Raw genomic sequence first — 16862 nt, 5'->3', positions numbered from 1 at the left:
GTGCCTGTTTTTATGCCAGTACAATCCTGTTTTTATAGCAATGGCCTTGTAATACATTTTGATATCAGGTATTGTGATCCCTCCTACTTTGTTCTTCTTTCTCAAAAGAGCAGCTACTATTCGGGGTCGTTTAAGGTTCCATATAAATTTTTGAAGTGTTTGTTCTATGTCTGTGAAATATGCCATTAGTACTTTAATAGCTATTGCATTGAATCTGTAAATTGCTTTGGGTAGTATGGACATTTTGATGATGTTAATTCTTCCAATCCATGGACACGGTATATGTTTCAATTTGTTTATGTCTTCCTTGATTTCTTTCTTCAGTGTTGTGTAGTTTTCTGCATATACGTCTTTCACCTCCTTGGTCAGGTTTATTCCCAGATATTTTATTTTTGTTTTTGCTATATTGAATGGCATTTTTTTCTTGATTTCTGCTTCTTCCGATTTATTGTTAGTATATAAAAATGCCTTTAATTTCTGGATATTGACTTTGTAACCTGCTGTTCCACCAAATTCATTTATTAGTTCTAGCAGTTTTTGAGTAGAATCTATAGGATTTTCCATACACACTATCATGTCATCTGCAAACAGTGACAGTTTTGTTTCCTCCTTTATGTTTTGGATGCCTTTTATTTCCTTTTCTTGTCGGATAGCTGTGGCTAAAACTTCCAGTACTATATGGAATAGAAGTGGTGAAAGTGGATATCCTTGTCTTGTCCCTGATCTTAATGGAAAAGCTTTTAGTTTTTGCCCATTGAGTATGATGTTGGGTGTAGGTCTCTCATATGTGGCCTTTATTATATTGAGGAATGTTATTTCTATTCCGACTTTGCTGAGTGTTTTTATCATAAATGGTTGTTGTCCCTTTTCAAAAGCTTTTTTTTAAAAAAATTAATTTTATTTAGTTATTTTTCAAGTAGAGTTTTAGTCTATTTCTCCCATCCCAGCTTCCCCCGCCCCTTGCTCCCCACTTCCCTCCCATTTCCACCCCCCTTAGTTCTCGTCCCTGTGTCCTTCCTATTTATTCCTCCAAATTCCTCCCCCTTTTCCCCCTTAACTTCCCTTCCTTCTCCCCTCTGGTCACTATCCCCTTGTTCTCTATTTCAGTATTTTTGTGTTTTTTTTTCTTTTCTGCTTGCTTGTTTGTTTTGTTGTTTAGTTTTCTGTTAAAGGTGAGATGATATGGTATTTGTCTTTCAGCACCTGGCCTATTTCACTCAGCATAATGCTTTCCAGTTCCATCCATGTTGTTGCAAAAGGTAGTAGCTCCTTCTTTCTCTCTGCAGCATAGAATTCCATTGTGTACATGTACCACAATTTTTTGATCCATTCATTTACTGATGGGCACCTAGGTTGCTTCCAACTCTTGCTTATTGTAAATTGTGCTGCTATGAACATTGTGGTGCATAGGTTCTTTGATATTGATGTTTTAGGATTCTTAGGATATAATCCCAGGAGTGGAATTGCTGGGTCAAAAGGCAGGTCGATTTTTATTTTTCTGAGAAAATTCCATACTGTTTTCCATAATGGTTGTACCAGTCTGCAATCCCACCAACAGTGAACTAAGGACCGCTTTTCCCCACACCCTCTCCAACATTTGTTGTTTGTTGCTTTGTTTATGATAGCCATCCTGACTGGTGTAAAGTGGTATCTCATTGTGGTTTTAATTTGCATCTCTCTGATAGCTAACGAAATTGAGCATCTCTTCATGTGTCTCTTAATGTTCTCTATTTCCTCCTTGGAGAAGTCTCTGTTCAAGTCCTTTTCCCATTTTTTAATTGGGTTAGATGTCTTTTCAGAGTGGAGCTGTATAAGTTCTTTATATATTTTGGAGATTAAAACTTTGTGTGAGGTATCATTGGCAAATATGTTTTCCCATACAATTGGTTGTCTTTTTAATTTAATACTGTTTTCCTTAGCCGTGCAAAAGCTTTTTATTTTGATGAGATCCCATTTGTTTATTCTTTCCTTTATATTCCTTGCTCTAGGGGACATATCAGTAAAAAAGTTGGTGCGTGAAATATCTGAGATTTTCTTGCCAATGTTCTCCTCTAGGACTTTAATGGTGTCACGACTTACATTTAAGGCTTTTATCCACCTTGAATTTATTTTAGTGTATGGTGTAAGTCTGTGCTCAAGTTTCATTTTTTTGCACGTAGCTGTCCAGTTCTCCCAACACGATTTGTTGAAGAGGCTATCTTTACTCCATTTTATGTTACTGCCCCCTTTGACTGTAGAGAGTTGGGTTTATTTCTGGGCTCTCTGTTCTGTTCCATTGGTCTATGTGCCTGTTTTTATGCCAGTAACAGGCTGTTTTGATTACAGTGGGCTGTAACACAGTTTGATATCAGGTATTGTGATCCCTCCTACTTTGTTCTTCTTTCTCAAAAGAGCAGCTGCTATTCGCGCTCGTTTATGGTTCCATATAAATTTTCGAAGTGTTTGTTCTATGTCTGTGAAATATGCCATTGGGGCTTTAATAGGTATTGCATTGAATCTGTATATTGCTTTAGGTAGTATGGACATTTTGATGATGTTAATTCTTCCAATCCATGAACAAGGTATATGTTTCCATTTGTTTGTGTCTTCCCTGAATCTTTCTTCAGTTCTGTGTAGTTTTCTACATAGAGGTCTTTTACCTCCTTGGTTAGGTTTATTCCCAGATATTTTATTTTTCTTTTTGCTTTATCGAGTGGGATTTTTCCTTGATTCCTGCTTCTGCTGATTCACTGTTGGTATACAAAAATGCCTTTGATTTCTGGATATTGACTTTGTAACCAGCTGTTTTGCCAAATTCATTAATTAGTTCAAGCAGTTTTTAGGTAGAGTCTATAGGATTTTCCATGTACACTATCATGTCATCTGCAAACAGTGACAAGTTTGCTTCCTCCTTTCCTATTTGGATGCCTTTTATTTCCTTTTCTTGCCTGATTGCTGTGGCTAAAACTTCCAATACTATATTGAATAGAAGTGGTGAAAGTGGACAACCTTGTCTGGTTCTTGATCTTAGTGGAAAAGCTTTTAGTTTTTTCCCATTGAGTATGATATTTGCTGTAGGTCTCTCATATATGGCCTTTATTATTTTGAGAAATGCTCCCTGTGTTCCCACTTTGCCGAGTGTTTTATCATAAATGGGTGTTGTACCTTATCGAAAGCTTTTTCCACATCTGTTGATATGATCATGTGATTTTTGTCTTTGCTTTTGTTTATGTGATGTATTACATTTAGTGATTTGCGAATATTGAACCATCCTTGCATCCCTGGGATGAATCCCACTTGGTCATGGTGTATGATCTTTTTAATGTATTGTTGGATGCGATTTGCCAATATTTTGTTGAGGATTTTAGCATCTATGTTCATCAGCGATATTGGCCTGAAGTTTTCTTTCTTTGTTGTGTCTCTATCTGGTTTTGGAATTAAGATGATGCTGGCTTCATAAAAAGAGTTTGGGAGTTTTCCATCCTTCTGGATTTTTTGAAATAGTCTGTGGAGAATAGGGGTTAGCTCTTCCTTAAATGCTTTATAGAATTCTCCTATGAAACCATCTGGTCCGGGGCTTTTGTGTGATGGGAGTTTTTTGATTACTGCTTCAATTTCTTTTGCTGTTATTGGTGTATTTAGATTTTCTGCTTCTTTTTCACTGAGTTTTGGAAGATTGTATTTTTCTAGAAATGTGTCCATTTCCCCTAGGTTTTCAAATTTCTTGGCATACAGTTCTTCATAGTAATTTCTTACAATCCCTTCTATTTCTGTGGTATCAGTTGTAATCTCTCCTCTTTCATTTCTGATTGTGTTTATTTGTGTCCTCTCTCTTCTTTTCTTGATGAGCCTACTTAAAGACTTGTCTATTTTGTATATCTTCCCAAGGAACCAACTCCTGGATTCATTGATCCTTAGAATTGTTTCTATGTCATTTAATTCTGCTCTAATCTTGGTTATTTCCTTCCTTCTGCTTGCTCTGGGCTGTCTTTGTTGTTGTTCCTCGAGTTCTTGCAGGTGTAGGGTTAGGTTGTTTGTTTGAAATGTTTCTATTTTCTTTTTTTTTTTTTTAAGATTTTATTTATTTATCTTTAGAGGGGAAGGGAAGGAGAGAGGGAGAGAAACATCAATGTATGGTTGCCTTTCGTGCATCCCCCACTGGGAACTGGCCTGCAGGGAACCTGCCTGCAACCCTGGCATGTGCCCTGACTGGGAATCGAACCGCGATTGTCTGGTTCGCAGGCCCGCGCTCAATCCACTGAGCTACACCAGCCAGGGCTTGAAATGTTTCTATTTTCTTTAGGTAGGCCTGTATTGCTATAAACTTCCCTCTCAGGACTGCCTTCGCTGTGTCCCATAAGTTTTGGGTTGTTGTGAGATCATTTTCATTTGTTTCCAGAAAAATTTTGATTTCTTCCTTAATTTCATTCTTGACCCATTCGTTTTTTAATAGCATACCACTCAGTCTCCATGATTTTGGGTGCTTTGGGGTTTTTCTTGAGGGGTTGTTTTCCAATTTCAGTCCCTTGTGGTCAGAGAAAATGCTTGGTGTCATTTCAATTTTCTTGAATTTTTTGAGGCTCGTTTTGTGTCCTATCATGTGGTCTATCTTTGAAAATGTTCCATGTGCATTTGAAAAGAATGTGTATTTATCTTCTTTGGGATGAAGGGCTCTATATATATCAGTTAAGTCCATTTCATCTAGGGTGTTGTTTAATGCCACAATATCTTTGTTGATAATTTGTTTGGAAGATCTGTCCATTTTTGATAGTGGGGTGTTACAATCCCCATACTATAATTGTTTTGCTGTCAATATCTTTCTTGAAGTCCTCTAAGATTTTCTTGATATATTTGGGTGCCCCTATGTTTGGTACATATATGTTTACAATGTTAATGTCTTCTTGGTGGATTCTTCCCTTGAGAATAATGAAGTGACCTTCTGGGTCTCTCTTTATGTCCCTTTTTTTGAAGTCTATTTTGTCCGCTATAAAAGTTGGTACCCCAGCTTTTTTTTCTAGTCCATTTGCTTGGAAAACTTGTTTCCAGCCTTTCACTTTTAGTCTGTGATGGTCTTTTGTCCTGAGGTGGGTCTCTTGTAGGCAGCATATGTGTGGGTCATGCTTTCTTATCCATATAGCTATTCTGTGTCTTTTGATTGCAGCATTTAATCCATTTACATTTAAGGTTATTATTGATAGGTACTTATTCATTGCCATTTTTGTACCTGTGTTCCTCTCTGTCTCCCTCTTATCCTTCCTTCCCTTAAAGCAGTCCTTTTAGTATTTCTTGTAGAGCTGGTTTGGTGGAGGCGTATTCTTTTAGGCTTCTTTTGTCTTGGAAGCTCTTTATTTGGCCATCTATCTTGATTGAGAGCCTTGCTGGGTAAAGCAGCCTTGGTTGTAGGCCTCTTGTTCTCATTACTTGGAATATTCCTTGCCATTGTCTTCTTGCTTGGAGTGTTTCTATTGAGAAGTTAGTAGCTAACCTTATTGGGGCTCCCTTGTATGTTACTTCTTTTTTCTCCCTTGCTGCCTCTAAGATTCTTTCTTTGTCTTGAAATTTTGCCATTTTAATGGTGATACGTCTGGAAGTGGGCCTCCTTGGGTTCCTCTTGATTGGGACTCTGTGTGATTCCTGGGTTTTTGTGACTTTTTTCCTCATCAAATTAGGCAGATTTTCTCTCATTACTCTTTCAAATACGTTTTCTATTCCTTGTTCTTCTTCTCCTTCTTGTATTCCTAGTATTCGGATATTATTACGTTTCATATTGTCTTGCATTTCTCTTAATCCCTCTTCATTCTGTTTGAGTTTCTTTTCATTTTCTTTTTCTTTCTGTGAGATGCTTTCTACTTTGTCCTCCAACTCACTAATCTGATCTTCTGTGTCATCTGGTCTCTTTTTAATGCTTTCTACTGTGTTCTTCAATTCAGAAATTGTATTCTTCATTTCCTCTTTTCCCTTGCTAATAGTTTTCATTTCTATTTTCATGTTTGTATAGTTTGTTGTTAGATCGATGTAGCTCCCCTGTAGTTTCTGGTAGCCATTGTGAGCTCTTTGAACTTCCTGATAACCAGTGCTTTGAATTCAGTATCTGATAGTTGTCTTGCCTCTATTTCATCTAACATTCTTTTTGAGGGTTCCTTCTTTTCTTTCATATGGGGATTGTTTCTTTGTCTTCTCATTGTTTGTGAGACTCTTCTTGTTAGCCTCAGCTTCTTAGATTGATGTATTTTGACCGGTTTATGGTGTGAACTTCTTTGGTGGAATGCCTGTGAAATTCAGTGGTACAGTCCCTTTTGGTTATCCTGTGGTTCTCTGCTTCCACCTACTAAAGTATGCAGCAACTTGTGGCTTCTCGACTACAGCAAAGTCCAATTTGTCTCTCTGACTCTACTGTTGGGAAGCCTCATCTATTGGTCCAACTCTGGTCTTTTTGTATTTTCAAGTTGTTTGTGTGTTGTCCGGTTCCTCCGTGACTGTCAATATTTCTGGTCCCTTATTTTCATATATGCTGAGCAACTGCTGGCTGCCTGGCTTCTCCTCCACCAATCAGATAGGTTTCTCTCCCTTGTGTACAAGCAACTGGAATCTGGTCCATCCTACTCGTTGCCATCTTGAAAGTCCGAAGGTTTTCTCTGTTGAGACATAAAGAAAATCCTCAATGACTGGTGAGTTCCCTGGAGGCACATGGCAGGGGTGTGTAGTGGCAGTCTAGAGAGGCAGCGTGCTGTCACTGGAAGCCTGCTCACAGGTCACAGCATCCTTCCTTTTTTCCGGAAGCAAGACAGAAAACCTCCACCACAGATGTACCCTATTTGGCATCTATAGAGTTTTGATTACTGTGGCCTTGTAATATAGTTTGATATCAGGTATTATGATCCCTCCCACTTTATTCTTCTTTCTCACAATTGTGGCAGCTCTTTGTGATCGATTATGGTTTCATATAAATTTTTGAAATGTTTATTGTGTATCTGTTAAATATGTCAATTGTGGTTTTTTTAAAAATTTATTTATTTATCTTTAGAGGGGAAGGGAAGGAGAAAGGGAGAGAAACATCAGTGTATGGTTGCCTTTTGCGCACCCCCTGCTGGGAACTGGCCTGCAGGGAACCGGCCTGCAACCCAGGCATGTGCCCTGACTGGTAATCGAACCTCGATTGTCTGGGTCGCAGGCCCGAGCTCAATCCACTGAGCTATACCAGCCAGGGCTGTCATTTGTGTTTTAATAGGGATTGCATTGAAGCAATAAATTCCTTCGGGTAGTGTGGAGATTCTTATGATGTTATTTCTTTCAATCCATGAACATGGTATGTATTTCCACTTATTTGTGTCTTTCTTAATTTCTTTCTTCAGTGTTGTGTAGTTTTCTCAGTACAGGTCTTTTACAACCTTGGTTAGATTTCTTCCTTGGTAATTTATTTTTCTTGATGCTATAGCAAATGGGATTTTTTCCAGATTTCTGTTTCTGATATTTTGTTGTTGGTGTATAAAAATGCCTTCTATTTCTGAATATTGACTTTGATTCCTGTTGTTTTACCAGATTCACTTATTAGGTCGATTAGTTTTTTTGGTGGAGTGTGTAGGGTTTTCTATGTATACTTTCATGTCACTGCAAAGAATGACAGTTTTAGTTCCTCCTTTCCAGGTTGTTAGGTGTTCAAAGTGGACATCCATGTGTTATTTTTTTAATATAATTTTTTTAATTTAATTATTTTTCAAGTACATTTTTCTGTCTTTTACTCCCATCCAGCCCCTCTCCCCCGTGCTCCTTACCCCATGATCTTAGTGGGGAAGCTTTTAGGGTTTGCCAATTCAATATGATGCTGGCTGTAGGTTTCTCATATGTGGCCTTTATTATGTTTTGGTATGCTCTCTCTAATCCCACTTTGCTGAGTGTTTTTATCCTAAGTGGGTGCTATATCTTATTAAATGCATTTTCCCCATCTATTGATATGTTCATGTGATTTTTGTCTTTCCCTTTTTATGTGATACACAATGTTTATTCATTTGTGAATATTGCCCTATCCTTGCATCTCTGGAATGAATCCCACTTGATCATGATGTGTGTCTGTTTCATATATTGCTAGATGTGGTTTGCCAGTCTTCTGTTGAGTATTTTGGTGTCTATGTTCATCAGCGATGTTGGCCTGTAGTTTTCTATCTTTGTTGTGTCTTTATCTGGTTTTGGAATTAGGGAGATGCTGGCTTCATAAAAAGAATTTGGGAATTTTCCATCCTTCTGGATTTTTTGGAATAGTCTGTGGAGAATAGGGGTTAGCTTTTCCTTAAATGCTTTGTAGAATTCTCCTGTGAAACCATCTGGTCCAGGGCTTTTGTGTGCCAGAACTTTTTTCATTATTCCTTTGATTTCATCATTTCCTATCAGTCTGTCCAGGCTTTCTGGTTGTTATTCATTCAGTTTTGGGAGATTATACTTTCTAGAAATTCGTTCATTTCACTTAGATTTTCAAATCTCTTGGCATATAATTGTTCATAATAATTTTTAAAAATTCTTTGTATTTCTGTGATATGAGTTGTAATTTCTTCTCTTTCATTTCTGATTTATTTGGATCCTCTCTGTTTTTTCTAGATGAATCTGCTTACAGGCTTATAGATTTTGTTTATGTTTTTAAGGAATCAGCTCCAGGATTTATTGATCTTTTGTATTTTACTTTTAGTCTCTTAGTCGTTTAATTCTGCTCTGATATTGGTAGTTCCTTTCTCTCTGGGCTTTGTTTATTGTTGTTTCTCCAGTTCCTGTAGCTGAAGGGTGAAGTTGTTTATTTGAATTGTTCCTATCTTTTTTTAGGTAGGCCTGTATTACTATGGACTTCTGTCTCCATACCTCCTTTCTTGTGTCCCATAAATTTTGGAATGTTGCATGTTCATTTTCATTTCTTTTCTGAAACATTTTGAATTCTTCCTTGATCTCTATATGAACTTGTTCATTGCTTAATATGATGTTTTTCAGTCTTTACAAATTTGAGTGTTTCTGAATTTTTTCCTTAAGGTTGGTTTCTAGTTTTAGTCTTTTGTGGTTCAAGGAAATGCTTGAAATGATTTCAGGTTTCTTGAATTTGTTGAGGGTTGTTTTGTGTTCTCTCATGTGGTCTTTCTTGAACATGTTCCATGAGCATCTGAAAAGAATGTGTATTTTGCTTCTTTGGGATGAAAGGTTCTATATATATCACTTAAGTCCATTTGATCTAGAGCATTGTTCAATTCTGCAGTATCCTTGTTTATATTTTGTTTGGAAGATCTATCCATTGTTGACAGCGGGGAGTTAAAATCCCCTAGTATAAGTATATGGCTGTCTATATTGTTCTTGAAGTCCTCCAAAATTTCTCTTATAAATTGGGTGCTCCCGTGTTGGGTGCATATATGTTCACATATTTTATGTCTCATTGGTGGATTCTTCCCTTGAGCATTACGAAGTGTCCTTCAGTATCTCTTTTTATGGCCTATGTTTTGAAGTCTGTTTTGTCTCATATAAGCAATGCTACACAAGATTTCTTTTCCCTGCCCAAATGCCGGGAATGTTTTTCTAGCCTTTCCTTCCAGTCTTTGTAGGTCATTTTTTCTGAGGTAGGTCTCTTTGTAGGCAGCGTATGTGCAGGTTGTTTTCTTATCCTTTCAGCTACCCTATGTCTTTTGATTGAAGCAGGGAATCCATTAACATTTAAGGTTATTATTGGTAGGAACTTATTTATTACCTGTCGTCCTCTATCTGTAACTCTTTTCCTCCCACTTCTTATGGCAGACCTTTTTGCATATCTTGCAGTGGTGGAGGTGTATTCTTTCAGCCTTCATTTGTCTTAGAAACTCCTTATTTTGCCTTCCAGTCTGATCAAGAGCCTCTTTGGGTAGAGTAGTCTTGGTTTCAGGCCTTTGCTTTTCATTATTTCAATATTTCTTTATTTTATTTTATTTTATTTATTTATCTTTAGAAGGGAAGGGAAGGAGAGAAGGAGAGAAATATCAATGTATGGTTGCTTCTGATGCATCCCCTGCTGGGAACTGGCCTGCAACCCAGGCCTGTGCCCTGACGGGGAATCAAACCATGATCTTGTGGTTCGCAGTCCCGTTCTCAATCCACTGAGCTACACCAGCCAGGGCTCATTATTTCAATATTTCTTATCATTCTCTCCTGGCTTGCAGTGGGTCTGTTGAGAAATCAGCTGCTAGCCTTATCGGAGCTCCTTTGTATGTTACTTCTTGTTTGGTCCTTGCTGCTTTAAAGATTCTCTCTTTATCTTTAAAACTTGATGTGTCTTGGAGTAGGCTTCTTCTGGATCATTTTGTTTGGGACCCTGTGTGGTTCCTGAACTGAGTGGCTTTTCCCTGTCCTGGTTCAGGATGTTTTCTGTCATTAGTTTTTCAAAAGGGGCTTCTGTCTATTGCTCCTTTTCTTCTCCTTCAGGTATTCCTATGATTCATATGTTGTCCTGTTTTGTGTTATCTTGCAGTTCCTTTAAGCAATCTTCATATTTTTTTAGTCTTATTTTATGCAGTTTCTCTACCTGTGTATTTCTTTCTACCTTGTCTTCCAGCTTACTAATTTGGTCTTCTGCTTCATCCAGCCTGTTTGTAATTTCTTGTAGTATGTTTTTTATTTCAGAAATTGTGTTCTTTCTTTCCTGGCTCTTGTTTATAGTTACCATTTCCATTGTTGTAGTTCTCACTCAGTTCATTGTTGTTTTCTGTGAGTTCCTTGAGCATCGTTGTACCCCATTCTTTTGAATCCTATATCTGATAGTTTACTTGCCTCCATTTCATTTAGCTCTTTTACTGAAGAGTCTCCATTTCTTTTGATTTCAGGGCCTTTTTTGTCTCCCCATTTTAGGTGAGTCTTTTTGTTTGTTTCTGCATTTCCCAATGCTGTGCTTTGCTAGCTGTGTTTTTAGAGTGAACTTCTGTGGTAGGAATTCTGTGGGACTCTGTGGTGTGGTCTCTTCAATCTCATCTGGATATTCTAGGAATGAATGCTCTTTCTTCTGTTTGTGTGAATTCTCTTGTAGTACTCATGTTTTACCTATTGGTGGGTCCTTTGTTGGTGGGTTATCTCCTTCAGCGGGTTTGGGTTTACTGGTATTCACAGCTCCCACCTTATCTGGTATGTATTCTGAGGCAGGTCAAAGGTGGAGTGGGTTGTGACAGTGGGAGAGTATCCTATGGGCTTTAAATTACCAACCAGTAGGGAAGAGATAGGAGTTCCCCTGGAGATCACAGCAGTAACAGTGATATTTCTTCCAACTAGCCACTTTTTTTAAAGGTGAAAAAGAGATAAAAGTCTTATAATAGCAGAAAAAGAATGTGAACTGACTCCAGGAAGCAGAGCACGTATTCAAGGTTTGATGGTGAGATATAGTTAGAGTAAGGGCTAGAAAGTTCACATAGCATTGGAGAAAATAAAGTTAACCACTATGAAGATAGTGAAATGGACCTAGACCAGGGAAGAATGCTTGTGGTATTTGGAACAACAATCATATAAGAAGTAATTTATGATCTGAATAAAAAGAATAAAAAGTGAAAGGCCAAGAGTAAAATGTTATTGGGATACAAGTGAAATAAAATAAGAGAAATTAAAATGCAATATGAAAGGGAGAACAAAGAAAACTAGTCAAACAATGAAATCAAAGAAAGAAAGAAAACTCAATGGAAGGAAGAAAAATTAAAATTAAAATAATAACAGAAATAAAAGTAAAAAATAAAATGCAAGTTTTGTAGACCAGCAAAGTGAATTTTGTCTCACTTGTTGGTGTTAGCCCTCTGATCTCTCTTTGGATCTGTCTTTGTTGCTTTTTCAGCTCCAGGTTTTATTGTCTTACACTTGGAGGGGGATAAAAAAGCCCTCTTTTGTCTTTAAACCCTGGAAGGGATTTCTGCTGGTATTCTTGGAAGCTGTAGGCAGAGGGGGGCTAGGATCCATTTTTTCCCTTTTTTGTGGTCTGCACTGGGGGCTCAGTCTGGGCTACAATATTCACAGGTGTCCAGCCTCCAGCTGAAGCCCTCAAAGTGGTTTGCGGACCCTATGTTCCATATGGATCAGGCCTGTGCCTTTAATCTACTTCATCGTAACCCCTTTGATTAGTCTCTGAGGTGCGCTGAATTGGAGGAACTGGCACCCCTCCTCCTTCTTTGCTGGCCTGGGAGCTGTGCACATGCAGAATCCCTTCAGGGATGTTTAGTTCCCTTATTGAAGTCTCTCTGGAGATTGCTACCCAATTGAGCCCCTGCAGCTACACTTTCATCAATCCATAAGGCGCCCTGATTTGGAACAAATCTCACCCCTCCTCCTCTCTCTTTGCTAGCTCTGCAATGGCATGTGACAGCTCCTTGCACAGTGGCTGAGAGACTTTTTTTTTAGTGAATTCTTTTTGGTTTTGGCTGGCTCTTCTTAAGAAGCTCCTCACTTTTCACACAGCCCAACTCTCTGACCAGTTCAGAGACTATTTGGGTCAGGGTCATTTACCACCCAACTCTTCTGTCTCCAGGTGTCACCTAGCTCCCCAATTTCTCTGGTACAGTGCCAGTGGGAGAATACCTCCTCTGAGTGCCTCCCACTGTGTCTTTTTACCCCCATCGACTTCAGGTATTCAGCTCTTCCCTGGTGTGGGAGTGGCTTCCATGCTTTGGGAGGGGAGGGACCTGCAAAGTTACAATTGCCAGTCATCTTTCTCCACCACCAGGTAATGGTTTTTTTAACTTTATAGTGAACCAGTGCAGCATGACCTGCCCTTTGTCATGAGGTAATAATTCAGGAACAAACTCAAGATTCTTCTTTATCTGTTTTCTTTGTTTGTTTTGTTTTTTATTTAAAGAACAGGCTACTCCTAGAGAATCATACCATATATTCCTTGACAGGAAGAATTATCATGAATCCTAATTTCATTTATAAGTTTCATGCTACCATAGCACAGTTCCAGTGGATATTTTTTAACTTAACAAAGATGTTCCAAAATTAATCTGGAGGTCTGAGCAAGCAAGATTGCTAAGAACACTCCTGAGCAACTTAAAAAGAAAATTGAAATGATCAGATGTCAAAACATATAGTAAAGCCACAGTCATGTAAATAATATATTAGAACCATCAAATAGAGGTTCATGACAGAGCAGAGGCAGTAAAAAAAGAATATTCATATTCATAAGATTTATATATGAATCATGGTATGGAAGGGAGGAAATAGTGGATAAATTATTTGGGAACAAGACTTTGGGGAAAGTAGTCTTATGTCATATACTAAAATATAAATTAGATTGATTAATTGTCAAAATGTAAATAAGTAAAAAGTTAACAATCTAAAAGTAAATAGATATGTGCTATAAATTTTTGTAAGCATAATACCAAAACTGAGAAACTTAGAACTTTTTAGTTTTTGGTTATTTAAATATTAAAACTTTGAAATAAACAAACTTAAAATTTTTAATTGTAAGATTGGGTCTTACATCTTTTAGAATATCTTGAAATGCAGAATAAAGTTATCCCAGGGTTCTGTTCAAACTTCAACTGGGGTTGGCTGGACAGTAGGGAGATAGGGAGAAAGAGATGTGGGATGGGCAGGGATCGTGTTGAATGGTAGAACAAGATTTTATCTGGCTTTGGATTACTGCAGCCCTTGATGTGTCATCTTATTATAAGGGGTGTTAAATTATAATGGGAGGGGAAAGAGCATGGAAAAGATCTGGCCAGGATATTGCAATTGAATGTATTCCCAGGCAGTAGACCACTGATATCTAATACATTAGAATTTCTAGGTAAGATTCTTTCTCATGCATCTTTATCTCTCCAAATTGTTTTTTTTTTTTCTGTCTGTTTTATTTTGCTTTCTCCAAATTCTGCGAGAAAGAGGTAAAGTTCTTAGGTAATGTTTTGTAGGCTATTTTTCATAGGAAAGCTTTCCTGAAAGTTCTCATTAGAAAGAGAAGACAAGCAGTAGTAATGTTTCTGCAGGGACAAAGGACTCAGGGAAATTTAATGATTTCCTCCTCAAAGTAGTTTTTTAGGGGCTAGAAATGGAAATAGGAAGCAGTAAGTGGTACAATTGTTAGGCCAGAGTTGCATGCATTTGGACTTTTAATAGATGTTGCTCAACTGCTCTCAGTAGAGATGATGCCCATCTGTGGATCCCAGTAATATCAGAGACTGTATTCCTCCCCACACTTTGACCAACACAGTGTGGCACACACTGGCACACATCTTTTTCAGTCTGATCAAACATCTTGATGAAATCTTAATTTGTTGCATTTAGTAATTGTGACTAAGGTTGAGCATTGTTTCACCTGTTTTAATGTTCATCTGAATTTCCTATTCTGGGACTCAGAGAACACCTTATTGCTGAAACAGAACTTTGATTTGAAGTTCCAACTGTTCGGTCTACAAATGAGGAACCTGTTTGGTTATGGTCACTTGGCTAGTTTTTTACTGAAGCAGGACCAACCACAACAGCGCCCTTCTTATTTATTGCAAAAGCTCTTTGGGTGACAATAAGACAGAATCTTTAAAGGTCTCTGTGGCAGACTAGGGTTTGTTTCTAGAAGTAGAAAGTGTGGAAATTATATTCAGTGTTACAATGCTTGACTGTAAGGCCAAGTGCTTTTACCCACCTTGAACTTCAGGTACCTCGTCTGTGAAATGAAATTAATATTAACCTTTTTTTGCCAGGGTTTCAAGGATCAGGGTTAATGTATATGAAGTAGCTGACACAAGTAGGCTAACCACTGTTAATCACCATCCTTTGTTCAAGGGATACTTAACAGCTGTAAAAAGAAAGAACCCTTACCCTTTGCTACAACAAAGATGGACCTGGGGATTATTATGCCAAGCAAATAAGCCAGTCAGAGAAAGACAAATATTATATGATCTCATATGTGAAATATAAGAACAAAATAAAGTGATAAGCAAAATAGAACAAGAGTCATGGACACGTGGAACAGACTGACAAATCTCAGAGGGGAGGGTGGGGTTGGGTAAAAGGAGGTGAAGAGATTAGCCAAAAAACATACATGCATAGCCCTTGGACACAGACAATAGGGTGGTGAAGGCCAGGGGAAGGGAGGAAGGGGCTGGGTGAAGGTGGGCAAAGGATCAGGGGAATGTGGGACAACCAGAATAGTGTCAACAATAAAAAAAAGAAGTAAAACATCACACCCCTACTGACTCCCAGAGGCCTGAGAAGAAAGCTTATCCACTTAGGGTTTGTCTTCTAGAAAGTTCCCTCTTTGCAATTTCTAGGAAACATTAAACAGTTCTAGATTACAAAAGGAAAGAGTCTGTGTGCAGACCAGGCTTTGAACCACTCTCAAGTAGGAAGGAGAGATGGGAAGAGAAATGGGAAGGGAATTACTGAAAACATTATTTTTAACACACAGCCCAGACGATCACCCCAGGTGTTTTTAGGATTGCCAAGACTGAAGGTTTTTCTCAAGTGTTATTTCACCATTATTATTCATGTTAATCATCACTATGCTTAACCCTTTCTATATTTTGAAAGAGAATAGATCAAATGCAGAACTGGGTCCAAGGACAAAGTCTGCCACAGCCTTCCCTTCCCAGACACTATAGAAAGCCCTCTCTCCTCTCCTGTAAGGTCTGAGCAGTAATTTTCTTTATTATTTTGGATATCTTCCATAGGTGGAAGAGCTGAAGAGCCATCTTTAGTCATTTCTTTTTCACCTCTGGTTACCCACTCACTCTGCTGTTGTCTGCTCAGGTCTTAGTTAAAATAAAGTGACAATTCTAACAGTTCTAAAAAATGAAGGAGAAAGTTAATTGTTAAGGGCCACTGTTCTACTTTTAGTTCTAGTGTTTTTTTTTCCAAGTGTGGCTCTCTGACCATCTTTACATGACCTCTTGGATCCCTGTTAGAAATGTAGTTTCTTAGCCTCCCCTCCCCTGTAAACTTTCTGAATCAGAATTTCTGGGGGTAGATCCCAGAAATATACCCATTTTCAAAAAGCAGTTTCAGGAGTACATTAAAGTTTGGAACTATTGTAATTCCTTACTAGTTTATTATTTCTCCTGTTTCCCCTTAACTTTTATTTTTCTTTCCTCATTCCTGCTTTCCTCTTTGCTCCCTTCTTCCTCCTCTTTAATGCCAAGCATTCAGAATAAGCTGTTGAACAATGATACCTCAAATATAATAAATTTAAGTCCCCTGGAAACTCAGCTAGGAGGGAAAAAGAAAAAGTATATAATTCTTACTGCCATACCTGTCCCCATTAAAGAACTGTTTAATGGAAAGGATTTTAGTTTTTGCCCATTGAGTGTGATGTTGGAGTAGGTCTCTCATATATGGCCTTTATTATATTGAGGAATGCGCCCACTTTGCTGAGTGCTGGTACAACCACTATGGAAAACAATATGGAATTTTCTAAGAAAACTAAAAATGAACATGCCTTTTGACCCAGCAATTCCACTGTTAGTCGTATATCCTAAGAACCCTGAAACACCAATCCAAAAGAACCTATGCACACCAATGTTCATAGCAGCACAATTTACAACAGCTAAGAGTTGGAAGCAACTTAGATGTCCATCAGTAAATGAATGGATCCAAAAACTATGGTACATTTACACAATGGAATTCTATGCAGCAGAAAGAAAGAAGGAGCTCCTACCCTTTGCAATAGCATGGATGGAACTGGAAAGCATTATGCTGAGTGAAATAAGCCAGGCAATGAAAGACAAATACCATATGATCTCACCTTTAACAGGAAGCTAAACAATAAAACAAACAAGCAAGCAAAATATCACCAAAGACACTGAAGTACAGAGCAGGCTGACAGGGACCAGAGGGGAGAGGGGAGAGGGGAGAGAATCACAGGAGAAAGGGGAAGGATTCATAGGAACAAGTAGAAAGGACACATGGCCACAAACTAAGGTGGGGGG

At 38.1% G+C, this 16862-nt stretch overlaps 1 protein-coding gene across 1 annotated transcript in view; it reads left to right on the top strand.

Moving 5' to 3' along the window:
• Window positions 1-16862, top strand: part of BLVRA (biliverdin reductase A) — a 166636-nt gene that overhangs the window by 25536 nt on the left and 124238 nt on the right. The gene's annotated exons all lie outside the window — the stretch shown is intronic.

Source organism: Artibeus jamaicensis, unplaced genomic scaffold (genome assembly GCF_021234435.1).
Source record: "Artibeus jamaicensis isolate MK-2021 breed Jamaican fruit bat unplaced genomic scaffold, CSHL_Jam_final contig_311, whole genome shotgun sequence".
Taxonomy (NCBI): Eukaryota; Metazoa; Chordata; class Mammalia; order Chiroptera; family Phyllostomidae; genus Artibeus; species Artibeus jamaicensis.
This window is presented reverse-complemented; position numbering and strand designations above follow the sequence as displayed.